This window comes from Acomys minous, assembly GCF_964271855.1.
Source record: "Acomys minous genome assembly, chromosome: 3".
Classification (NCBI taxonomy): domain Eukaryota; kingdom Metazoa; phylum Chordata; class Mammalia; order Rodentia; family Muridae; genus Acomys; species Acomys minous.
Window position 1 is genome coordinate 116,696,118 of NC_140485.1, and position 26,821 is coordinate 116,722,938.

Sequence of the window (26,821 nt, forward strand, 5' to 3'; positions counted from 1 at the left end):
CTATATTAAGTTTCTTTTAAGGCAGTGGGGCCTGAGACTCATGAATGCCGCAGGTGTGAACTCCTCCTCGGAGCCTTTTCTTTGAGAGAAAGAACGTTAGTCATTATTCATGGGTGAGATAGTCCATTTATTCTACAGCAAGAAAGAATTCCTGCTTCATCTTCTTAAACCACGGGACCTTCAATTTTGTAAGCCTCACAGCAATGAAAGAGTCTCTCTTGGAATTACTCGCATTGAAGGGTCGGTTTTTATCTCACACTTATTTTTAAGTAGCATTCCATGCAGCTTGGATTTCTTTGAGTCACCGAAATGTCAGTAAAGAGGGTATGATTAGGTGGTCGTCGATTAATTATCCAATAAGCTTTCCACGGGCATCTGGCCATTCTAGACTGATATTCGTACCTTGGAACACAGACCCCACTTCTACCCGTACAACCCAGAGCAGTGGTATGGAATGCTGAGAGAGTGAACGGGGCTTGAAAAGCTTTCACTTGCCATAATTATATCATCTCATACTTTCTCTCTTTAATTTCTCAGGCACTGAAAAATATGTTCAAAATATGCATGTGTTTTAGGTTGACTTTCTTTCTTTTTTTTCTTAATTTTTGTTACATCAATTGAGGGGGGACACCACTGAGTACATGCCACAGCTGCATATATGATGTTGGAGTTTGTGGGAGTTCTCGCTTTCCACTGAGGATGCCAGGATGGAGCTCAGGTCACCAGGCTTGGTGGCAGCCACCTCTACCTGATGCGTCTCCTTGGCGGCATCTCCCTTTTTCTTTCTGGCACAGAATCTTTCCATCTATGCCAGCGTGGTCTCAGACTCATGGCAACCCTCCTTAGCGCTGTGTTTGCAGGCATGCATCACCGTACCCAAGTTATCAGTTCTCTTCCTTTGGCTTAAGCAACGCAATAAATGTAGCATCAATCCCTCAAGTTCATTGTGTGTAACCACAACACTGGAGGCCGTTCACCAATGAAATAATAAAACCATTCAAAATTTAAATTTGCCTTTAGTTTTTTTTATCATTTCAGATTTAAAAAAAATAAAGAAAATGAAAAATAGAGAACCTTCTACAGCCAGATTCCATTTAGAACGCACCTGTGAAGTTAGAACCCAATTCTTCCCCACAGTGGGATATCCACGAGGGACAGAACTGAAACTTTTATGTCAAACAACCAATAGTTAGTAAAATTACTAAATCTGTCAGAGGAAGAACTGTGACTATTAAATTAGCACGTGTGTTGAGTGAATGGGTGTTTATTCAGCATAGACATGGTAGTAGCTATTTATGTAGCGAACCTTAAATTTAAAATACAGATTACCACATCCTGTTCTAAATCAGAAATCTTCTCCTCTAATTCTGGGTAAAGAGAAGACAGTGAGGGGATGGCTTGTAAACCTGGTAGGATTTATTTATTTTTTTTTTTTTTTTTTTTTTTTTTTAATACATTTTTATTAATTTATACATATTACATCTCAGTTGTTAGCCCATCCCATGTATCCTCCCATCCCTCCCTTCCTCCCACTTCCCCCCCCTACTCCCCTCCCCTATGTCTGTGTCTGAGGGGGATCTCCTCCCCCTGAATATGCTCATACGGTATCAAGTCTCTCCTTGGTGACCTATTATCTTTCCTCTGAGTGCCACCAGGCATCTCCATCCAAGGGATATGATCAAATATGGGGCACCAGAGTTTGTGTGAGAGTTAGATCTTCTTCTCCACTCAACAGTGGAGAATGTCCATCGGCTAGTCCGGGTAGGGGTTCAAGGTTTTTACTGCCTATTTTTTCCTTGGCTGTTGCCACAGTTTGCGGAGGACCCCAGGGCCCAGACTCGCCTGTAGTTTTCCAGGACCCACTGGATCCTTCCATTTCCTCTTTCTCCCAGGCTTCTCACACCTAAAGATTCAATAGGATGTCCTCCCCTCTTACCCATTATTCTGGTAGGTACAGTTTTTCATGGGGACGTACACCTTGGGCTAGTGTCTCGATATAAGTGAGTATATACCATTTAGCTCTTTTTGCTTCTGTGTGAACTCACTCATTATGACAATTTCTAGTTCAATCCATTTGTCCACAAATTTTGGAAATTCCTTGTTTTTAATAGCTGAGTAGTATTCCATAGTGTAAATGTACCACAGTTTCTTTATCCATTCTTCTGTTGAGGGACACGTAGGTTGTTTCCAAGTTCTGGCTATTATGAATAAGGCAGCTATGAACATGGTTGAGCATATGTCCCTGTTGTGTGGTAGTACATCCTCTGGGTATATTCCAAGGAGTGGAATAGCTGGGTCTTGAGGAAGCCCTATTCCCATTTTTCTGAGAAAGCACCAGATAGCTTTCCAAAGTGGTTGTACTAGTTTGCATTCCCACCAGCAATGCAGGAGTGTTCCTCTTTCTCCACACCCTCGCCAGCATGAGGTGTCAGTTGAGTTATTGATCTTAGCCATTCTGATGGGTGTAAGATGGAATCTCAGTGTCGTTTTGATTTGCATTTCTCTGATGACTAAGGAGGTCGAGCATTTCTTTAAGTGTTTCTCAGCCATTTGATATTCCTCTGTTGAGAATTCTCTGTTTAGCTCTGCGCCCCATTTCTCTATTGGGTTATTTGGTTTGGTGGTGTTTAATTTCTTAAGTTCTTTATATATTTTGGATATTAGACCTTTGTCAGATGAAGAGTCGGTGATGATCTTTTCCCAGTCTGTAGGCTGTCGCTTTGTTCTCTTGACAGTGTCACCAGCCTTACAGAAGCTTCTCAGCCTCATGAGGTCCCATTTATTAATTGTTGATGTTAAGGCCTGGGCTGTTGGTGTTCTGTTCAGGAAGTTGTCTCCTGTGCCTATGAGTTCCAGACTCTTCCCCACTTTTTCCTCTAACTGGGTTAATGTCTGTGGTTTTAAGTTGAGGTCTTTAATCCACTTGGACTTGAGTTTTGTGCATGGTGACAAATAGGGGTCTAATTGCATTTTTCTACATGTAGACATCCAGTTAGACCAGCACCATTTGTTGAAGATGCTGTCGTTTTTCCATTGAATGGATTTGGCTTCTTTGTCGAAAATCAGGTGAGCAAATGTGTGTGGATTCATCTCTGGGTCTTCAGTTCGATTCCATTGATCCACTAGCCTATTGCTGTGCCAGTACCATGCTGTTTTAATTACTGTTGCTCTATAGTACAGCTTGAGATCAGGTATGGAGATTCCTCCAGCGGATCTTTTATTGTAAAGGATTGTTTTTGCTATTCTGGGCTTTTTGTTTCTCCATATGAAGTTGAGAATTGTTCTTTCAATATCTACAAAATATTTAGTAGGTATTCTGATAGGGATTGCATTGAATCTGTAAATTGCTTTTGGTAAGATGGCCATTTTTACTATGTTGATTCTTCCAATCCACGAACATGGTAGATCCCGCCATCTTCTGATGTCATTTTCAATCTCTTTCTTCAGAGGTTTAAAGTTTTTTTCAAATAAATCCTTCACTTGCTTGGTTAGGGTTATTCCTAGATATTTTATATTGCTTGTGGCTATCGTGAAGGGAGTAATTTTTCTAATTTCTTCCTCTGCCTGTTTGTCATTTGTATATAGGAAAGCTACTGACTTTTTTGAGTTTATTTTGTATCCTGCCAATTTGCTGAAGGTGTTTATCAGCTGTAGGAGTTCTCTGGTGGAATTTTGGGGGTCACTTATATACACTATCATATCATCTGCAAATAGGGATAATTTTACTTCTTCCTTTCCCATTTGGATCCCCTTGATCTCCTTTTGATGTCTTATTGCTCTGGCTAGAACTTCAAGAACTATATTAAAGAGGTATGGGGAAAGTGGGCAGCCTTGTCTGGTCCCTGATTTTAGAGGGATTTCCTTGAGTATCTCTCCATTTAATTTAATGTTGGCTGTTGGTTTGCTATATATAGCCTTTATTGTGTTTAGAAAAGTGCCTTGTATTCCCGATCTCTCCAGAACTTTAAACATAAATGGGTGTTGGATTTTGTCAAATGCTTTTTCTGCATCTAAAGAGATGATCATATGGTTTTTCTCTTTCAGTTTGTTTATATGGTGGATTACATTGATGGATTTCCGTATGTTAAACCATCCCTGCATTCCTGGAATGAAGCCTACCTGGTCATGGTGAATGATGTCTTTGATATGCTGTTGTATTCGCTTTGCGAGTATTTTGTTGAGTATTTTTGCATCAATGTTCATAAGAGAAATTGGTCTGAAATTCTCTTTTTTTGTTGGGTCTTTGTGGGGTTTAGGTATCAATGTGACTGTGGCCTCATAAAAGGAGTTTGGTAATATTCCATCCATTTCTATCTTTCGGAATAGCTTGAATAGTATCGGTATTAGCTCCTCTTTGAAGGACTGGTAGAATTCTGCGCTGAAACCATCTGGCCCTGGGCTTTTTTTGGTTGGAAGACTATCAATGGTTGCTTCTATTTCTATAGGCGAAATAGGGCTATTTAATTTGTTTATCTGGTCTTGGTTCAATTTTGGTAAATGGAATCGGTCGAGAAATTTGTCCATTTCCCTTAAATTTTCAAATTTTGTGGCATAAATGTCTTTGAAGTAGGTCCTTACGATTCTTTGTATTTCTTCGGTGTCTGTTGTTATGTCTCCCTTTTCATTTCTGATTTTGTTAATTTGGATAGCTTTTCTTTGTCTTTTAGTTAGATTGGCTAACGGTTTGTCTATCTTGTTAATTTTCTCAAAGAACCAGCTCTTGGTTTTGTTGATTCTTTGGATTGTTGTCTTTGTTTCTAATTTATTGATTTCAGCTCTGAGTTTGATTATTTCCAGGCGTCTACTCCTCTTGGGTGTTTCTGCTTCTTTTTTTTCTAGGGCTTCCAGATGTGTTGTTAGGTTGTTTATGTGGGATGACTCCATTTTCTTTTTAAAGGCACTTAGTGCTATGAATTTTCCTCTTAGCACTGCTTTCAATGTGTCCCACAAATTTGGGTATGTTGTTCCATCATTTTCATTGAATTTCAGGAAGTCTTTTATTTCTTCCCTTATTTCTTCCGTGACCCATGTGTCATTAAGTAGAAAGTTGTTTAGTTTCCACGTGTTGGTATGCTTTTTGTTATTTCTATTGTTGTTGAAGTCCAGCCTTAGACCATGGTGATCTGATAAGATACAAGGTATTATTTCAATCTTCTTGTATCTGTTGAGGTTTGCTTCGTGACCAACTATGTGATCAATTTTAGAGAACGTTCCATGGGGTGCTGAGAAAAAGGTATACTCCTTTGCGTTTGGGTGGAAAGTTCTGTAGATATCTGTTAGATCCATTTGATTCATGACATTGGTTAATGAAGTTATTTCCCGGCTTAGTTTTGAAATCAAAGTCCTATCCTTGAGTGAAAGTGGGGTGTTGAAGTCTCCCACTATTAATGTGTGGGTATCGATGAATGGGGCAAGCTTTGTTAATAACTCTTTTACAAATGTCGGAGCCCTTGTATTCGGAGCATAGATGTTCAAAATCGTGATGTTTTCCTGGTTGACTTTACCTTTGACAAGTATGAAGTGACCATCCTTGTCCCTTTTGACTAATTTTGGTTGAAAGTCTATTTTATTAGATATTAGAATAGCTACCCCAGCTTGTTTCTTGTGACCATTTGCTTGGAATATTTTTCCCCAACCTTTCACTCTGAGGCAATGTCTGTCCTTGTGGTTGAGATGTGTTTCTTGAATGCAGAAGAATGTTGGGTCGTGTTTATGCATCCACTCTGTTAGTCTGTGTCTTTTTATTGGAGAGTTGAGACCATTAATGTTGAGAGATATTAATGACCAGTGATTGGTAAGTCCCTTCATTTTTGGTATTTATAACAATCGAGTTTTTGTGAAGTTGTGATTTTGCAATGGTGTAGTTATTTATTTCTTATGTATTTTTGGTTGTAGTTTGACCGGTTGGGGTGGAGTTTTCCTTCTAGTAACTTCTGTAAAGCCGGATTTGTTGCTAGGTATTGTGTGAATTTGTTTTTGTCATGGAATATCTTGTCTTCACCTCCAATGGTTATTGATAATTTTGCTGGATATAGTAGTCTTGCCTGGTATCTGTGTTCTCTTAGCGTTTGCAGAACCTCTGTCCAGGCCCTTCTGGCTTTCATGGTCTCTGCTGAGAAGTCAGGAGTGATTCTGATAGGTTTGCCTTCATATGTTACTCGTCCTTTTTCTCTTGCCGCTTTTAATATTTTTTCCTTGTTCTGTATATTTTGTGTTGTTATTATTATGTGGCGGGAAGATTTTCTTTTTGGGTCTATTCTATTTGGTGTTCTGTAGGCCTCTTGTATGTTCGTATGCATCTCCTTCTTCAAATTGGGGAAATTTTCTTCTATTATTCGGTTAAAGATATTTTCTGGGCTGTGGAGTCGGTTACCTTCTCTTTCCTCTATCCCTATTATTCTCAAGTTTCTTCTTTTCATGTTGTCTTTTATTTCATGAACGCTTTGTGTCAGGAACTTTTCAGATTTAGCATTATCCTGGATGATTGTTTCCAATTGTGCGATTGTATCTTCAAGTCCTGATATTCGTTCTTCCATTTCTTGCAATCTGTTAGATAAGGCCACCTCTGAGATGTTTGCTTTCTTTTCTGATGCTTCTCGATCGCGTTTTTCTTCCGTGCGTTCTTTTATGATTTCTTCCATTTTTATCTTCAGGTCTTGAACTGTTTTAATAATTTCCTTCATCTGGTTATTTGTGTTTTTCTGAAATTCTTCAAATGCCTCTTTATATGACTCTTTTAAGTCATCAGCCCTCTTGTTTGCTTCCTCCTGCATTTGTTTACAAAATTTATTTGATTCTTCCAATATCATCTTACTTACTAAGGATTTGAGGTGGTTTTCATTTATATCCATTGTTGTTGGGTTCTCCAGGTTGTTTTCATTAGGATTGCTGGGATCTGGAGATGCCATCCTGTTTTGGTTTTTGTTAGCATTCTTTCGTTGTCCCCTTGTCATTTTGGTGAGTCTAATGTTGGGAGGTGGTTTGTAGTGACCTTCCCTGTTTGGGAGTGGATAGTTGATGTCTGCTTATAGGTAGGGTGCCCTTATCTGTGGGGAACAGGGAGTACTTCCCTGGACCAGGCTGGTGTTTCAGATTCTACTCCTGTAGATTTTTCTCAACACCTTAGGCTCGAGGCTGAGTCCCGCGAAGTAGGTTTCTGTTTGGGCCTTTTCCCCTTACTGCTGTATCTCAAGTCAGCAGTATTGGGATCTAGAGTAAGGTCAGCACACAAGCTCTCTGGTTGTGTAGGTTGATCCCAGCTGTCTGTCTTTCCTGTTGCTTTGTAGCCAAGACCCCAGGTGGATCAGATCTTCTGGGTTGTAGCTGTCTTAGGAGCGTTCAGCCTTTCCCATGAATTTGGGAGTTCTTGCTGGGTCTGCAGGAGCTGACACAGCTAGGATCTGCCTGTTGGAGATTACAGGATCTGTGCCTGTAACCATACGGTTTCAGGCCACTGGCAGTATCTGAGGAGGTAGCAGTTTCCACGCCCCTGTATGCCAGGCCACTCCCAGCTTGCTATAAATTAGCGGTTATACCCTGCACATATGAGCCTCAGCTCCCTATATTGTGGGATACAGCTAGGGAGAGCCCAGTCAGAGCCAGCAGTTCGTCCCCGTGGCTGGGGACAAAAGCAGGTTAGACCGCTCCCAGACGCTTTAAGGCAGCAGTTATTCCCTGCCAGCAAGGCCCACAGCTCCGGATAAAGTGGGCGGTCCTAACGAGGGCGCGCAAGAATGACCCCTGCTAGGTCTATTGATCAAGTAGAGCCCAGTCAGAGCCAGCAGCTCGTCCCCGTGGCTGGGGACAAAAGCAGGTTAGACCGCTCCCAGACGCTTTAAGGCAGCAGTTATTCCCTGCCAGCAAGGCCCACAGCTCCGGATAAAGTGGGCGGTCCTAACGAGGGCGCGCAAGAATGACCCCTGCTAGGTCTATTGATCAAGTAGAGCCCAGTCAGAGCCAGCAGCTCGTCCCCGTGGCTGGGGACAAAAGCAGGTTAGACCGCTCCCAGACGCTTTAAGGCAGCAGTTATTCCCTGCCAGCAAGGCCCACAGCTCCGGATAAAGTGGGCGGTCCTAACGAGGGCGCGCAAGAATGACCCCTGCTAGGTCTATTGATCAGGTAGAGCCCAGTCAGAGCCAGCAGCTCGTCCCCGTGGCTGGGGACAAAAGCAGGTTAGACCGCTCCCAGACGCTTTAAGGCAGCAGTTATTCCCTGCCAGCAAGGCCCACAGCTCCGGATAAAGTGGGCGGTCCTAACGAGGGCGCGCAAGAATGACCCCTGCTAGGTCTATTGATCAGGTAGAGCCCAGTCAGAGCCAGCAGCTCGTCCCCGTGGCTGGGGACAAAAGCAGGTTAGACCGCTCCCAGACGCTTTAAGGCAGCAGTTATTCCCTGCCAGCAAGGCCCACAGCTCCGGATAAAGTGGGCGGTCCTAACGAGGGCGCGCAAGAATGACCCCTGCTAGGTCTATTGATCAGGTAGAGCCCAGTCAGAGCCAGCAGCTCGTCCCCGTGGCTGGGGACAAAAGCAGGTTAGACCGCTCCCAGACGCTTTAAGGCAGCAGTTATTCCCTGCCAGCAAGGCCCACAGCTCCGGATAAAGTGGGCGGTCCTAACGAGGGTGCGCAAGAATGACCCCTGCTAGGTCTATTGATCAGGTAGAGCCCAGTCAGAGCCAGCAGCTCGTCCCCGTGGCTGGGGACAAAGGCAGGTTAGACCGCTCCCAGACGCTTTAAGGCAGCAGTTATTCCCTGCCAGCAAGGCCCACAGCTCCGGATAAAGTGGGCGGTCCTAACGAGGGTGCGCAAGAATGACCCCTGCTAGGTCTATTGATCAGGTAGAGCCCAGTCAGAGCCAGCAGCTCCTCCCCTCGGCTGGCGACAAATCTCCTGTATTTTCCCTTTCTGCTAGAGAAAGGCAGCGTGCGTCGCCTTAGGGCAGCAGTTATTCCCTGCCAGTAAGACCCACAGCTCCCGATAACCTGGGTGGATCTGTCGCGGGCCCACAAAGATGGGCCCAGTTAGTTCAGTTGTTTGGGGATTGCCGGCAGTCGGGCCACGCAGCTGGCGCCAAAGGCAGTTCAGACCGCTGGCGTGAATCTCCTGCCGGAGTACTGCCAGTTCCCTTTAGGGCAGTAGTTAGTCCCTGCAAGCGTGACCCTCGGCTCCCTATAACGTGGGCGGACCCACTGGGCTGTGGGAGCAGACCACGCCGGTTGCTAACTGCCCCAGTTTGCAGGGTCAAACCTTTGTGTCTGGCTTCAGCTTGAGCGCAGGACGCGGACGCGGTCCCCAGATCTAGTTGGTTTTGGTGAGACTCGCCGCCTGTGTTTCCACCCGGGTTAGGCAGGTGCCGTCCGCAGTTCGGCGCGGTGTGGATGTACAGGATCAATGGTAGTTTCACCCTATTCGCTGAGACTCCTCAGGCTTGGGGCTCCGGAAAATCTCCTCCCCAAATGGCGAATTTGGGTTTTTTGTGCTGGCTACAGCTTGATTGTGGATTCCTTTTCAGAGTTTGGGGAGTGCGTTTAGCCCTCGGGGCTGTCGCTTGTCCCGGGGTTGGACCCCCTGGTGGTCTGCGGAGTTTGGGGTCCCACTCACCTACAGTTCTCAAAATCCAGCAGTCTGTGGTTCCATTCAAGTCCCTGGTCTCCTCAGAGAAGATCAGCTATGGTGCCTACTGGTCGGCGCCATCTTGGAATCCTCAAACCTGGTAGGATTTAATCATACTTGAAGTCTATAGAAGTTTGATATTAGAAGAGTTTTTTTTTAGAAGTATAAAAAAAATCTTAACTAAACACAATGAGCAAATAAATTTGTTTGTAGTTTCTTCTAATTTATTTGGGAAAAAAATTCTCTAATATAGCCAGTAGGCAATTAAAAATGTGATCAACTTACTGAAAATGCCAGCTCTTGCATTTGGGGGGAGTGAGGTGCTTAGCTATCAGAACTCCAGAAATCTTGGTTACCATGAGCTGGTTGAGACATCAGCATGCTGTCCCAGGGATACTGTGTTCTCGTATTTTCTCAGTCATCTGTATGGAGAATAACAAGAGACCTCTGAAGGCTCTGCCAAGCCCCAGGATGTGAAGCCAGAGAGAAATCACAAAACAAACTGCTATACAATTACTCCAGTGCATTTTCATTTGTTAAGAAAATATGTTCGTTTAAAACATGTAGAGTTGAAGCTTCTTAACCAAAGACCAAGCTATTCTAGTGCGTGTGCCCACAGACACATGGAACACACCTTCCAGATCTGCCGGTTTCCTTTCACCTTATCTCTGGTGACTTCTTGTCGCCATTGCTGGGCTGAGGTGGCTTTGTTATCCTAACTGTACCCTGTGGTTGCTTCACTCTACCCTTGGCAATATTCATTCTCTCTCTCTTTCTTTCCTTCCCTCTCTCTCCACGTTCCTCCTCCTCCTTCCTCTCTCTCTCTCTCTCTCTCTCTCTCTCTCTCTCTCTCTCTCTCTCTCTTGTTCTCTCTATGGTAATGACAGCTGAATTTATTTTTAGGTCCTGCCTATTCTTTTGACAGTCTCAGTTTGCTCCTCAGAGAGGCTGGAGAACTGTCTGGACATTCCTCTTCTGTATGTCTTTCCTACTCCCCGAGAATTCTACTTCCTCCGTTCAACAGGGAATCTAGATGGGAAACTGCGAACCGGTTTCCATTGTGACATCTCTCTAAGCTCCCTTGTGTCCCAGCCCGGAAGAAGGGGACTGTTAAACAGTCCTTTGTGTTTCTCTAGACTCTTAGAACGGGAAGTACCCAGCAGCTTCTGCAACAGCTTTCGCAAAGTGAAGTAGAAATTGCTCTCAAATGCTAGTTATAAACGTGTAATCTGAACTCCAGCCACTCCGCAGGGCTGCAGAAGAATTTACGACGTGCTAAATATTTCCTTTGTTCTTCCTAGTGGTAGCCTGCTGCCGCAATTAGAGAGCCGCCCACTGCACATGCAAACGTTGCATTTTTTTTTTATGAAGAATTGCTGATAACTGCTCCGCAGACCCACAGAACAGGATTTTCTTGTGGTGCAGAATTAAGAAATTTTAATTTCCTTTCAGGGTCCTAGTTTCTGAAACATTTTCAAAACCGTTCTTCCTTCATCCCTGGTTCCTTTCATTGCTCCTTTATAAGGCAGGGGAAGAGGTCAAGGTGACTGCTAGAAGGCAGTGCAAGCCTCCGCCCTCAGGCTGTGAACAACACCATCATTTTTCAAACTCTATAAAGATCCTTTGTGCAGCTATCAAAAACACCTCTGACCTCCTCTTTCTTATTTTCATAGAAACTGACAGCTGGGTACCATCCTTCATAAGACAGAAAAGAAAATCTTCCAATATCATCCTTCTTCCGAAGCCAGACACGGGTAATCAGCCGCAGCAGGCAGCATGGCTTCAATTAGCTCCGTAGTGTACAATAAATTCTCAGCCACGCACTCTGTGTGTGTGTGTGTGTGTGTGTGTGTGTGTGTGTGTGTGTGTGTGTGTTGGCCTTAGCGCTATTTTAAATGCCGTACATTCGTTAATTCTACGAGGATGTTACTATTTAGCCCCCACTCGGTACTGAAGAAATCGAAGAACAGAGAGAGTCAATATAACTTGCCCCAGATCACATTTACCCATTTAGGAAGAGAACCGGAAATGGTCCCAAAATTATGGGCTCTGGTTCACAGACAAAGGTGCGCCACTAACTTTCTGTCTAATCCCGGCATAACTGCTGACTTTCTCAGTGTCACAAACTTGCCATCTATAAAATGAGACTAACATAGCACTCCCATCACGGGCTTGTGTGAAGGCTGAACGGATAATACACTAGCACTTAGAACAACTCCGGGCGTAGAAAGCGCGGTGTAGCTTCAGCTATTAACAGTCCGCACTAGGAGGCTAGAGACGAGGCTTTGGCTGGGTGCGTTGCTCTTGCAGAGGACCTGAGTTGAGCTTCCAGCCCCAGGAAAGGTGGCTACCAGGTGCACCTAACACCTGATCCAGCGGACCCCCAGCTTTCTTGGACACCTGCGTTCATGGGCACACAAGCACACCCGTGATGAAAATTATAAAATAAGTTTATATAAAAATAGTCCATACCAAGTTTCCTCCCAAGTGCGCCTTAACATATAGGGAAAACAACAACAACAACAACAACAACAACAACAACAATAACAGAGCTCCATCACAGTAAACTCTATGTAATAGACATAACACAGTTGAACTGCTGGATAGTAATGGAAGAGGCCAGAGAGCTCTTCACCATCCACCCTGGCCCGGGCCCACATACAGAGAGAAGGAAGCATCACACAGATTAGGAGGCAGGAGAGTGAAATAGTTGTAATAGGAAGGTCATAGATACCGCCTTCCAGTGGTGAGGCTGCGCGAGTGCTTAGGGAAGGCTTCTCAATGCAGACATAAGCCCAGGGACCCTGAGTGGGGTTCACACAGCTGAGTAGCAGATAGAGACTTCCAGAGGTCAGCTCATGCTGTTGCCAGGTTGTGCTTCTGGGCTTCAGCCAGGAGATGTAGCCAGAGTCAGCGTGAGGGCTTGGAGGACTACAGGATGAGGGGGCTCATGTTGCCCAAAGTGAGCAGCGAAGGCACCAGGGAAGAAAGACCAGCTCAGGATTGTTCTTTGGAAAGGATCCTCATCCACCGAAAGGCTCTCTGCTCTCCTCTGTTTTGGCTTACACTGTGTCCTCTCTAAAATCCATAGGTTGAATTTCTAGGGCCCAATACTTCAGAAAAGGAACTTTTAAAAACTATAATTTTTTAAAACACTTTTTAACTTTAAATATATTTTGATCATATTCTTCCCCTATCCCAAGTCCCTCCAGATCCTCCTTACACAGGCTCTAAGTTCTTTTGCAAAACAAACAAACAAACAAACAAACAGCCCAAATATAACAATAAACCCTCCCTCAAACCAAGAAAAAAAAAACACCACTCCCCAAAACAAGGTAAGCAAAAACCAAAAAACAAAACTGTAGCCAAATAAAAGTACACACATACATGCACATGCACATACACAATTGCATACACACACATGCATATATACACACACATGCATATGCACGCACGCGCACACACACACACACACACACACACACACACACACACCAGAAACTATAGATTCTGTTATGTGTTAGCTGCCTGCTCTTGAACATGAGGCCTGCCCTGGAGTGGTTAATATACGCAGTTTTTCTCCACTGGAGAAAGATTCGTTTGCCCTTTCCCATCAGGGATAAATGTGAGTTCACATGTTAACTCTTGCCCTAGTGGCTAGGAATTCATTCATTAAATCATTCATTCACTTTAAAAATATAACCAAATAAAAAACGATAGCACAAAAACTATTACATAGAAGTTTGACAAGACAACCCAATTGAATGAAAGAACCCAAAAGAAGCCACAAGAATCAGAGAACCACTCCGTTTGCACAATCATGAACCTCACAAAAGCCAATATACTAGAAGCCGTAATATAGGCGCAGAGGACCAGGTGTAGACCCATGCAGACCTCGTACATGCTGCCTCGGTGTCTGTGATTCATATGTACTTTGCTCATATTTATTTAGAGGGCTTTGTTGCCTTCTTGTCTTCTACCCCCTGTGGCTTTTACACTCCCCTTCCCTGGGGTTCCCTGAGCTCTGAGGAGAGGGATTTTATGGAGACATTCCATTTATGGCTGAGTGTTCTGAGGCCTCCACTCTCTGCATTGTGTCTGGCGATGGATCTCTCTATTTGTTCCCATTTACTGCAGGAGGAAGCTTCTCTGGAGATGGCTGAACGAGGCACCAACCTATGAATACAGCAGAATATCATTAGGAGTCATTTTATCACGACCTTTTTCTTTTTCTTCTTCTAGATGAGTATTATTGAATTTTGTTCTAGGTCTCTGGGATATCTAGTCTCATGTGTGTGGTTTCCCAGGCCATGCTGGATACGGGTTCCATCTTGTGGAGTGGACCTTAAATAAAGTCAACTATTAATTGGTTACACTTACAAGCTTTCTGCCACCATTGCCCTAGCATAACTTTTGCAGGTAGTATACCATTGTGGCTTGGCTTGGTGTTTACATTTCTCTTCTGATAGCGTACAGAGCACCTACTTGTACCAAAGACGCTGGAATGCAAGGGTGAAGGTTCCACATAGACACGAGCTCAACATCTCCAAGTCCAAACAACTTGTGTAGGGGCTGAGAGAAGGGGGTCTTCTTTATAAAGAGAATTGCTTTAAGCATAATTAATCAAGTTAGAATGAGGCCACCCTGGAGCAGGGTGGGTCCCTAGCTTAGTATGACTGAAGTTTGCATGTTTTGGATACACACACATAAGGAGAATGATCTGTGAAGGTAGAAGTTGCAATGAGGCAGCAAGGAGCCAAGGGAGGCCAGAGTCTTCCAGCAGCTGAGATAATCCAGGAGACAGGCCAGGAGTACCTTCTCTCTCCAAACCTACAGAAAGAACACACTCTGCTAACACCCGGGTCCTCTGCCTCTCACCTACAGGAAAGTGACTGTGCAATTCTTTCCTGCCTCCCTATCTTTGGCAATTCTAGCAGATCTGCTGAGAGGTTTCTGTGGTTTTCTCCTATTGGCTTAGAGGAATGTTGCGAGGGAGTGTCTGTGAAGGAAGGAGAGGGTTATTAAGGAGGTAAGCCCTCCTTTGGCTGTTCTGAACTTCTGTACAGTGAAGCCTTAGAGCGCTCATCACTCTCATCACGCACTCCATGCTTCCAACCATCCCTTATATGAAGAATGCGCCATCCATGCTCCATGGGTGCTACAAAGATTTACCCTACCCATTCTCCCATACCCAGATCCATTGCCCCCTGCCCCCATCCCGACACACAGACAAAACATGTCTCTGACGTTGGCTTCATGTTGTTGTTGTTGTTGTTTCTTTGTGGTGCTTTAAACCTTCTGCTTTGTCTCAAGCCAACCAGCCAATTTCTATTGGCCAACTGCTTCTGGAGAGAATGTGACCTCTTTATAACGGGCGTGGTAGTCACTGTAACCTTATTTACACGGAGATTATTGTGGTGTTTGACATATGGTAGTTGACAGTCGTTTCATGCTTATTGCCCTTCGTTTGACAACTTGACAGAGTTCTTAGTCATAGAGTAGCTGGACTATAGCTGTACACATGTTATTCCATGTAACACAGCCCCACACTTGTTAGAGAGTCCATTCTGTTATAAGAGCTGGCTTAACAGTCATATACATTAATTCTATTTTTTTATATATAATATACTTGGTCATATTCTTTCCTTTCTCCCAATTCGTCTCAGATTTTCAACCCCATTCACCCACTTTATGTCTTTCTTTTAAAAACAAACAAACAAAACCCCATAAAACCAACACACACACACACACACACACATGCTAAAACAAAATCATGTCATTTGTTTTGTGTTGACCAACTATTCTTGGGCATGTGACCTAACCTGGGCTGTGGCTGGACATCCAGTGTCACTGCATTGAGGAAAATTCTGTTTTCTTCTCCCAGCTGGAGTCATGGGCAAATCTCTTCATGGTTCTGTGTAGGACTCTGTGCCCACTTCCCATGTCCATGCTGGGATTCTGTCTGCTTTGAACCTGTATAGGTCTCTCGTATGCACGGTACTATCATCTGTGAGTTTAAATGCACACCAGCCTCATTGTTCCGGAAAACACTGTTTCCTTGGCATCATCCACCCCTGGCTCTTACAGTCTCTCTGCCTCCTCTTCTGCATAGACACTGAAGGAAAGGGTGTGACCCAGGGACCCTAGCTAGGGCCAGATACTCTGGAGTGTCCTCCTCTCTGCACGTTGTGCAGTTGTACATCTATCTACTGATAGAGGACATTTCTCTGGTGAGGCCTCAGTGATGCACTGATCTATGGGTATACACTGCTATGCCATTGGGAGCTCTTTAGTGGAATATTTGTAGTGAGTCTTTTCCTGTATGGTCTATGGCCTGCATATATAGTCTCAGGTTCCTGGCTTCACTAATAGTGTCTGGTACAGGGTCAGTCTTATGGCCTGAGCCTCAAACCCAAACCCAAAGGTCATTGGTCACTCCTATCATGTTTGTGCCACCATTGCACCACTGGATGTATCTCACAGGCAGGTCACTGCTGCAGCTTGCAGGGTTCATAGCTGAGGGAGACCGATGATTGCTTTTCTCCACCAGTAGGTGGTATAACACCTTCCAGCACTATAAATGCCAGTCAGTGGGAGCGAAGCCTCCTAGTTGGGCACAGACGCGATGTCTCTACGCCCTAGCTGAGCTTAGGTGGAGTTTTTCAGGTATTCCCTTGTAGCGTTTCATTTTCTGGAGTCAGATATTTCCTCTAAAACACAAACGTCCAGCTAAATCGTGTCTCTGTCCAGGTTTCTCTGCTATGATTCTGCCATTCAAATCCTAGCTACATTGACCCACCCAGATCACCACCTCTCTCCAACTCAGCGAGACAGCCACGCTCCCTCTCAGTTCGCCCTCTTTATTCTATGACTAGACCTCTCTCTCATGGGGCACATCTCATTTATCTCCCTTTTCAGAAATCACTGGCCCGGATTGCCTGTTTCCTATTGCAGAACTTGTTTTTATACATTTCGGCTAGGGTTCTAATTATTTGTGGCAAAAGGATGAATTCAGTCTAAATAACAAAGACCCGGGAAGGACTTGCCACGAGCCTTCCTTAAAGTGATTTGATTTAACCATTTCCAGCTCCAAGACGGAGCAGAAAAGATACACTTGGCTTGGAGTTTGGTCCTCTTTTCAGCTAGAACCAACTTTACTAGCCTTACTTTCACAAGGCTGGAAAGGCAGCACTGAAGGGCCTGCTCAGCCACAGGCTGGGGATGGAATCAACTCATTCTCCACACTACGCTGTTTCAGAGCTGTAATCCTGGCTTATTATGTGTATGGGATTTGTTTTTTGATTTGTCAGCTTACAATGGATGTATTATGACGTAGCCTCATTGTAAGTCAAGTTGCAGCTGTATTTGTAGACATCAGTTAGAAAGAACTACAGAGAGTGTAGTGTCTGAACTAAAGTATCACTTTTGAGTAAGTATCTTGTATTACTTACATCAGAATCAATTATATTTTACATTTGCTCATTTCTTTTTCTCATGGGAGAAGAACTTAAGATACAAGTAAGATTAGGTGAGTGTTCTGCAAGTGGCAGGTAGATAGAGGGTTTTGGAGCCCTGTAAACCTATATTCCAATCCTAATTTCACTTACTCAAGTAACATAGTCTATGGCTACCTTGTTTATACCTGTAACTTTCCTTTCTTCAGTTGTAAAACAGAAGCTTAGCTTGCCAAGTGCCTATCCCTTCTCTAGACATTTTACAGTGCACGTCTCCTCTGAGATTCCGGCGCAGGATGGCTCAGGACTTGCTGGTCCTATCCTATGATAAACATCAAATAGGTTCCCAAACACCCTTTTCTCCTCTTCCAAACAATAGGCAACTTACTCTATTGTGTTGTGGTCTGAATGAGAATGGCCCCCACAAGCTCATGGGTTTGAATTTGGCCCCCAGCTGGTTGAAGTGTTTGGGAAGGATTAAGAGGTGTGGCCTTGTTGGAGGAGGTGTGTCAGTGGGTGGTAAATTTTGAGGTTTTAAAAATCTCACACCATTTCACTCTCTCTGTCTCTCTCTGTCTCTCGCTGTCTGTCTTTCTCTGTCTCTGTCTCTGTCTGTCTCTGTCTCTGTCTCTCTCTTGTTTTAACATGTAAGTTCTTAGCTACTGCTCCAGGATCATGCCTGTCTGCTCCCATGTTCCCTGCCATGATGGTCATTCAGTCACCTTCTGAAACTGTAAGCAAATCCCCAAGTAAATGCTTTCTTGTATATGTTATCTTGGCCATGGGGTCTCCTCACAGCAATTTGTCTCCTCAAAGCAAGTTAACTAGAACGTGGAAATGCAAAAGAATCAGAGTTCCATTCTCTGCCAACCTCTCAAATCTCAAGTGATTTTCTCAGGGAAATTTCAGCAGAGACCAGGCAGGTTAACCCAATGTAACAAGGTAACCTCTTTATGTCTTGAATAGGAGAGTCCAAAAGTATAATGATAAATTGGTTCATTTTTCATCTTGACAGATTTTCTTCACATTCTTCTTAAACTTTTCTTAGAAATGACTACATGTGGTTTTGCTTATCTTGAAGGCAGTAATTCCCACTCTTTAATTATGTTTGACTAGGCCCTCTCTCGTGATATCTTTCCTTGGAGTTCCCCCAAAGATTCATGTACAAAACTCACTAGTATAATATTAATCCTGAAACGTTCTCTTTAAGCCTACTTTTGACATTCCTGCTAAACCATTCAGTCACTCTTTATTGGATCAAGCGATTCCATATCTCATTTCCTTCAATAACAGTGCTCCATTCATGACAAGACAGCCCTGTGGCATCTGAAAGTAGTCTTATATGTCTCTCCCTCCCTGTTGTCCAACAAGAAGAAGGAATTTCTTTTTCTTGTACATTCATTGGATTCCAACAAACATTTCTTCTCAAGAAATCATCCATGACTGTGCCATTGCCCTCTTCCTGGTGGCACACTCCTATAATCTAAATATTTGAGAGAAGTGAGCAGCAACATCTCCAATTCAGAGCACACTGAGCTATGAACATTGTTTCAAACAAACAAGCGTCTAATGAAACGGTGGCAAGTCAGGATCCTGTTACTCTTTTCCACCGTGTGCATCCTCTGAAGAGAAGAAAGTTGCTGCTGTTCAGGGAAAGACGGATAGAATGTATGCCTGGGACTGTGTAATGGTTTCCATCTGCAATGGTGAATATTGGCTTCCATTTGATAGACTCTAGAGTCACCTCGGGCATGCCTGTGAAGGGTTATCTAGACTGTATTAATTGAAATGGGAAGACTCGGGTTAACCTTGGGCAGCCTGACCTTACGGCCTTCAGTCCAGAATATAAAGACAGGAGGCTGAGCTTTGGTCCCCACTCCCCTTCCTGACTGAAGATGCAATGTAACTAGTTGTTTCCAGTTCCCACCACCATGACTTCTTGATAAAGTTCTCTTAGCTGTCTCATCATAAGATGAACTCAGTTTGACTCAGATCCAGGGGCTTTCAAATGTTCTGCTTTTGTACATTTTCAAGCCTGGAATAGCTTTCTTTCCCTTACAAAAATGTACCACCCTTGAAGCTTCTAAAATTCAAACATTACCATCTCTGGTCGTTGAGCCTTATCAAAACCTTATTGGTATTCTTCCTTTTTTCCTATATCTGTAGATATGGTTCAGTTTCTCTTATTCAGTTAATAATAATCCCTCAGACTGATTTCTATTGCATCACATTATCCCTATGCAGGATTCATTATACAGGAATTATTGGCAGGGCACGAGTGTTCTGGAAGCATACTGGTTATTAAGGCCTTAAGGTAAAGTTCTGTTGTTTTAATATCAGTTAAGTGGGGTGGCTAAGCTCTGAGGCACATCACATAAACTCAAGTACCCTGTTACCATTCAGAGTCTTATATTCTATTCCCAAAGATTCTGATATATGCCTGTTAGTTTTGAAAAATATGCAACTTTATCAAATGTCACATATCATCTTAATGAGAATTGGATAAATGGCATTTGGCCAGATGTGTGTCATTTCACCTTCTCTTTCCACCAACAAAAGAATGAAGAAGAAAGGCTCAAACCTAGTCCTAAAAGAATGAGAAAATGAGTGTCCCTGATTGAGGAGGGCCACAGGATTGTTAAAGGATACATTTTCCCTTTAGATTGGCAGGACGGATGTGCAAAGGTAGGCAGGTCTGATTGTGGAGGGCCTCGCAAACCCTATACTGAGTTGTTAGATTATTCTGAAGGCCACATGGCATCCTGTGTGTGACCAGGAAGAGCACAATGTAATGCTTGCCTTTGTCTATGATGGATTGAGCAGAGTAGAAAGCTGGGGACAGAGAGGAGAAGCACCTGCTGTCATAACCCACGAGCGTTTCTTCATGACAAAGGAGCAGCAGCCTGGGAAAACATATTTTAACTTATTTTGATAATGATGGAAATACCATTCTACATTTAACAAATTAAAAGAAACAAATACTTTTCATTAAGAAAATGTTCTTAGCATAGTGTGTGTGTGTGTGTGTGTGTGTGTGTGTGTGTGTGTGTGTGTATGTAGTGCCTGTATGTGTGCTTGTATGGTGAGGTATACATGTGCATGCAGGGGCACATTCAGATGTATGTTTGTGTTTTCAGGGGCCAGGGATCATTATCAATTGTTTTTTACCATCCACCTTGGTCTTTGTGACAGGATCTCAGGAGGGAAGCTGGGCTTACAAATTAAGCTAAACTGGCTGGCTAGTGCACCCCAGATAAATCTGTCCTAGTGAACCCCGGAGATATCCGGGTCTCTGGCTCCAAGGTGCTGAGATTACAAGTGTACATCACTATGCCTAGTCTCTGTATGGGCTCTGGAGATTAAGCTAGAGCCTTGTGCTTACATGACAAGCACGTCATTAATTTTTCCACCTTTCCAGCCCCATTAACATACCATTTAAGAAAAGCAATGCCAACACAGTGAAGGAAAGGCCGAGACAGATCACTCTGATGTCCAACTCAATTCACATACAGACTCAACCCTCTGGAGCTGACACAGCCAGGAACCAGGTGTAAGGAAAGCACTGTTCTGTACTTAGCATGGTAGGAGAGATCATGGAGGGTGTGGCCAGAGGCATATGCTTTCCTCCCAGATGGAAAAGTCTCTCTGGCTTTGCCACTTATCTCTGTTGATGTTTCTCTTTTATCGCTTCCTGGACCACAAGTGAGGTAGTGAGAGGAAGCCAGTGGACTTAGTTCTTTCCTTTGGAGAGAGACCAGGGAATGAGAAAATTGACCCTGTGCCCAGAAAGAAGTCAACATGAAGAGCCGAAAGTTACCAGGAAGACAGAAGCTATTAAGTGGGAAATAAACTCGGTTTTCTGTTCTGTTGAATGCTTGAAGGACGTCTTTTAAACTGTGTATAACTCAAGGTGTTTGAGAAGGATTAGGAGGTGTGGCCTTGTTGGAGGAAGTGTGCCACTGTTGTTTCTTTGTTTGTTTGTTCATTCGCTCATTTCAGCCTTGTGTTTCTTAAATGATACCTTGAATGTTTTAATATAAAAAAAAAACCTCCCTGTTTAAAAACAATACATCCAAACCTTTTTCCAATTATTCTTTTTGTTAAGTGTTAAGAGCGCTGTCTGTTGTCCTCAGTTCAAGTTTCCCCCATTCTCCAGGTATTTCCCTTATTTCCTTCCTGCCCCACCACATTGTACACTTTCTTTAAAGCTGACCTCCAATAAGGCCATCTGTTGTCCATGGGGCCATTCCCTCTCTACAAACACTCTGTCAAAATCCTGAGGCTATGAACCTTCTGCTATCCAAGATACTTACTGGATAGTTACTTGTAAGTTCTTTATAATGTCTTTCAGCACTCCAGAGCCCTGGCCCTCTTAACAGCACAACCCAGAGGAGGTGGGAAAAGTTACTCACATGAATTCTTGCTGATAAACTGAAGATCATGTTTATTAGTTTTTCTACTTTTTGATGCTTATATTCAGAAAGAGCAAATGACTGGGAAGGGGGAAACATAGCCAATCAGCCAACTGTTTTAGATAGAGCTCTCTGTATTAAACATCTGATCAACCCAGCTTGGGTTTTGCTGACTGATTTTTGTAGGCATTTTCCAATCATTTATTACTAAAATTTCCTAAGACAGGGGTTGGTCTCTTTCCCTTTGTGCATATGGATGAGATACTACAAATGAATGCACAAAACCATAGATACCTGAGTAGCTTGCGGAATGGCTCCAGCCAGCCCTCCCGTGTCCTTCCTGAGAGTTCTATGCATTCCTGGGGGATGTTAGTCTATGATTCTCTGGCTTCAAGCTTCAGTTTCCAGGACTCTAAATCTCTCCATCTTTCAATTCCGTCTTCTCCTTTCCGCTTCAATTCAAACACGGAGCACGGCCCTTTTCTTCGCATCTCTCAAAACAGCAAATCTGATCACAAAGCCTATCTTTAATTATAGCTGATGTTATTGAAAGCGTAGTGAGGCTAAGGTAGTTGTCAGAAAACGATGGAGCCCAGCTGTAGTCTATGAAGCCAAGCTTTTTTCTGTTATTTACGAGAGCTGAACCTGAACTCAGCTCTAAGTTTTCAAGGCACAGCCCGTGTACACCTAGATACCTGTTTTAGGCCTTACTCATTCCATGACCTTAGCCAGTCTCTACAAAGTGAAATGGGGCAAATTTTGCTCCACCTTTAAGAAAACTCATGTCCCAACCCAGACAGGTACACACTCACACACTTCCCCTGTTCCCCGTGATCACGTCACAAAGAAAGTAGATTTACATTGCTTTGAGTTTTAAGGAAAAATTTCCCCTAAGATAAGCGCATGTTAAATCTGTAAAAGCCTGTACTTTTAAAGCATGGCTACTTTCTGGTGAAAGGTTTCAACTTGTTGTCTGAACTGGCCCTCACTTTGACTTTGACTCTCCTCCTGCGTGATGTTGACACCTACCTTTTCCTGGTCCTTCAAGGATAAGCCCACGCTCACTATGTGACTTCTGTTGTTCCATAATATGCTTCTCAGTAAATTGATTTTCCTCTCATGACATTTGTGTTAGCCCAAGTTTCTCCTCATCAGCGTCTAGTCACCAGCAACATCTACTCATTGCTCAGTCACTCTATAAAAAATAATTTAAAAAGCTGAATGACCATACTCTGTGATGGGCTCGACTTTAAATATTCACAACTCTTTGTTCTGGAGGATCAGAGAGGCCTTCTTGATGCATGGCTCGCTCTCTCTCTCTCTCTCTCTCTCTCTCTCTCTCTCTCTCTCTCTCTGTCAACTGTTAAAGAATAATCGTAATTAAAAATGCTGGGAGATTTTAAAATGTAATTAAATGCTACATACTTAAGGAGCGCATGTTTCATAATAGTTAATATTAATTGAATAACAATTACAGCTATTACTATGACTTCCTGGCATCAACTTGGTAGCAGACCACCACTTACTATGTTCATATTTAGAATGCAGACACCCAGAACAAAACAGTGTTAGTGTGAAAGCTAAAACATCCTAGATCATTATGATAAAAGCTAAAACAGCCTAGATCATTATGATAGGATCTTGATGTGATCTTCTTATTCAACAGTTGTGCCAACTGAGACATAAAAAAAAGCATCATGCACAATATTAATGGCAAATTCAAGTCTGGAGTCAGGTTCTTTAATTTCAAAGGACTCATTTCCACAGCCCCCTCTCTCTAGTCCTGATCTGAAGGTAATCAGTTACTTTGTGTTTTCATTTATGGAAGAAGCAGGTGAAGTTGAATGATCTCACAGAACTGGTATCACGATGGCCATTTGGTCCTCACAGCCATGGCAGTCTCCTCACCCTCTCATTCACAATGCCACGCTCTTCTCCAATGGGAACTTAGGCTCCCAGTGGCTGGAATGTCTATTATTCAGGGTGTGTGGGTGTCATCTGATTTGTAGTTAGTGATTTATAGCACAACTAACACGGTTTTGATGGTTTGGTCAAAAAAGATGGATGGCCATTCACAGGTACCTGTTTGGAGTGCTGACTAAGAATTGATGAATGAGGTATATCTGATAACATATAATGTAATAAGGACAACTGCAGCCAAACAAGTGTTGTGCTCAGTACTGGCCAAAAGTGCCTTAATACAACATCACTAGAATTCTCATAATCAATATATATGACTTAGAATTAAATAATCATTTATCATGAAATGGACTTTTCCCTATGGTGTGTGTGTGTGTGTGTGTGTGTGTGTGTGTGTGTGTGTGTGTGTGTGTGTACACCAGGCTACCTGCCCTGTGAGATTCTCAGGGCTCTCTTGTCCCTGCCTCACATCTCACCATAAGAACACTGATGTTATCAGGTTTCACATGAGCTCTAAGGATTCAAATTCACATTGTCAAAGTGCACATAAATTACTCTTCAGAAGGAAACTGGAGTACAGAAAATCCTATAAGCTAGTATGTAAGTTCATTTTTGAATTAACAATGTCTTGTTGAAGAAACCATTGAGGAAATTCCCAGGAACAAATGAGAAGGATAATACGACCAGTCACATGCATTGGCATATAACTAACGTGACTCAAGAGGAAAATTCATGTCTCTAAGTAGTCACACAAAAAATTAGAGAGAGAACTAGTGAGGTGGCTCAGTGGGTAAAAGTTTATCAACAAGCCTAATGACCTGGTTCAGTCCCAAGAAACCATGTACTGGAAGGAGAGAATCAACTTCTGAATGTCACACAGGTGCCATCATGAAAACTCTTACCAGTACATATACACATAAATATAAATGTGAAAAATTAAATCAAAGAGATCATAAATAAATAACCTAATAGTGCCTCTTAAGGAACTAGGAAAAATAACAGGAAGCTATTATCCATTCCAGTGGATGGTAAGGAATTATTAAGAGTAGGGAAGGAATAAATGACTATAGACTAAAAGAAGAATACATATGATCAATCAAATCATAATCCACTTTTTTTTTTCGAGACAGGGTTTCTCTGTGAAGCCTTGGCTGTTGTGGACTCGCTTTGTAGGTCAGGTTGGCCTCAAACTCACAGCGATTCCCCCCGCCTATGCCTCCCAAGTGCTGGGATTAAAGGCATGTGCCACCACGCCTGGCTTAATAAACTACTTTTGTTGAAGGCCTCAACCACGTTGACAAACCCATAGAGAGAACATCCAAATTAATAAATATAGGAAAGCTTTTTATGTTACAGATTTTTAAATAAGCTAAAGAAATTAAAATATTAAACTGTATTGTCTTTTTGTCTAGAGAGGATTTTTTGTAACAATGTTTATATTTATACAAGTGTTAGGGGTGAAAGCATAATCATTTGTTGTGTATATGGATAAGCTGCCCTGTTCTGTTCCCAAGAATGATTCTTGAAGAATCTATAATATTTTGGTTTAAGTTGGTTTGACTAGTGTAAAACAATTGAAAATTTTAGTCAGGGAGTACTTTAAGGGGATAAAATACTGGAACAATAAATCTGAGGTATATTTTAGAAGAAAACCAATCAAGTGAAATTTCTTATACTTATGTGATAAACTCAGTGCTCTGGCTAGTTTTAGAGTCAACATCATATAAGCTATAGTCATTTTCAAAGAGGGAACCTTGTCTGAAAAACTATCCACACCTATCTGGCAGTAGGCAAGCCTGTAATTGATGATTGGCGTGAGTGGTGCACCCCTGAGCTAATGGTGCTATGTGCTCTAAGAAGGCAGGCTAGGCCAGTAAGTAGCAGTATTCTATAGGTACTGCATCAGACCCTGCCCTGCCTTCCCTGAATGATGGACTACAAAGATGAAGTAAACCTTTTCCTTCTCAGATTGAATTTGGTTGTGTGTTTTATCATAGTGATAGGAACCAAGATGCTGAATAATATTAGAAATTTGTAGAGTTCATTGAAATACTCATTAAAGTCCATATGCTCTCAGAGGATGTTTTTGCAAATGTATGAATATGTGTTCATACATGTATGGTTGTGTGTGGGTATGGAGATTCAAGTGCATGTGTGTGCACATGCATAAGTGTGTGTGGGCCTGAGAGTGATATTTGATATTGTCTTTAAGTACCCTCCACTTTATACATTGAGAATCAGTCAGTTGCTGAACCCCAGCTTCCTGTTTTGACTAGTCTCTCTGACTAGCCAGTTTTCTCTGAGTGTCGGTGACACACTGCTGGGCTTACAGGGCCTCCACACCCACCTGGCCTTTACATCAGTTTTGGAGATCTGAACTTATGATTGCTTGGCAAGTATTTTTACCTGCAGAGTCATTTCCCCAGAACTAAAGGCAGAGTTTTAATAAAAATTGTAACTGTGAACATTTGCGGGGGGAACTTAAGAGGAAATTTACAATTTTCGTTATATTTATAGAGAGTATTTCTGAGCCCCAAAAGGGCTAAGAGCATATGATACATCAACAGAATATCCAAGAATAAGGATCATAATGATAGAAGACAGTTCAAGTTAGTGTTTTTCCATTTCTCAGCATCAATTTTATTTGACATTTTCCACCTAAAACTTGGAAAAGTACATCACACTTCAAGTTGAACAGCAAAGTAGATAACTTACTGAGGATTCACAGAAGAGCTCTTAAGATGAGGAAGGGGTAAGAAAATAAGAGTTTACTAGATAAGACAACAAAAAATGAGGTCAGTTAAATGGTAAGATAATAATGATTTTACATTTAGAGTATGTCATATAGCGATATAGATCAACTTGTATCTACCCCCTCTTGGGTTTTAATTTTTATCTTTGACTTGTTACAAAATTTCCATGTGTGTTGGATCATGCTAAGCACCATCTATCAATCACCTTTTTTACCGTGAGTTTCATGGCAAACCAGTAAAGGAAAATAGCTTCTTCATGTTTCAGGCAGGGAAAGAGTAAGTCATCTTGGAAGAATACCCAAAAAAAAGATACAGTGGGTTTTCTTTTTTTAAATTAAGATTTTAGAAAATCATTATTGTGTGTTTGTGTGTGTGTGAAAGAGAGAGAGACAAACAGAGACAGAGACAGATCTGAATGTGTCAATATGAGCATGGCCTGTGGAAGCCAGAGAACAACCTTTGGGAGTTGATTCTGACCTTCCCCCTCCTTCTACTGTGGGTTCTAATGGTCATCTGTCCCATTTCTTGGAGTGCCATTAAACAATGCACTTACAATGCTTATCATGGTAGGTCTTATATTATGTGTATTTTATCACTATATGAACAATGATATGTAGTGTTAGACACTCTATATATACCTGTTTATTATGCAATACTTATGTGGTATATGTGA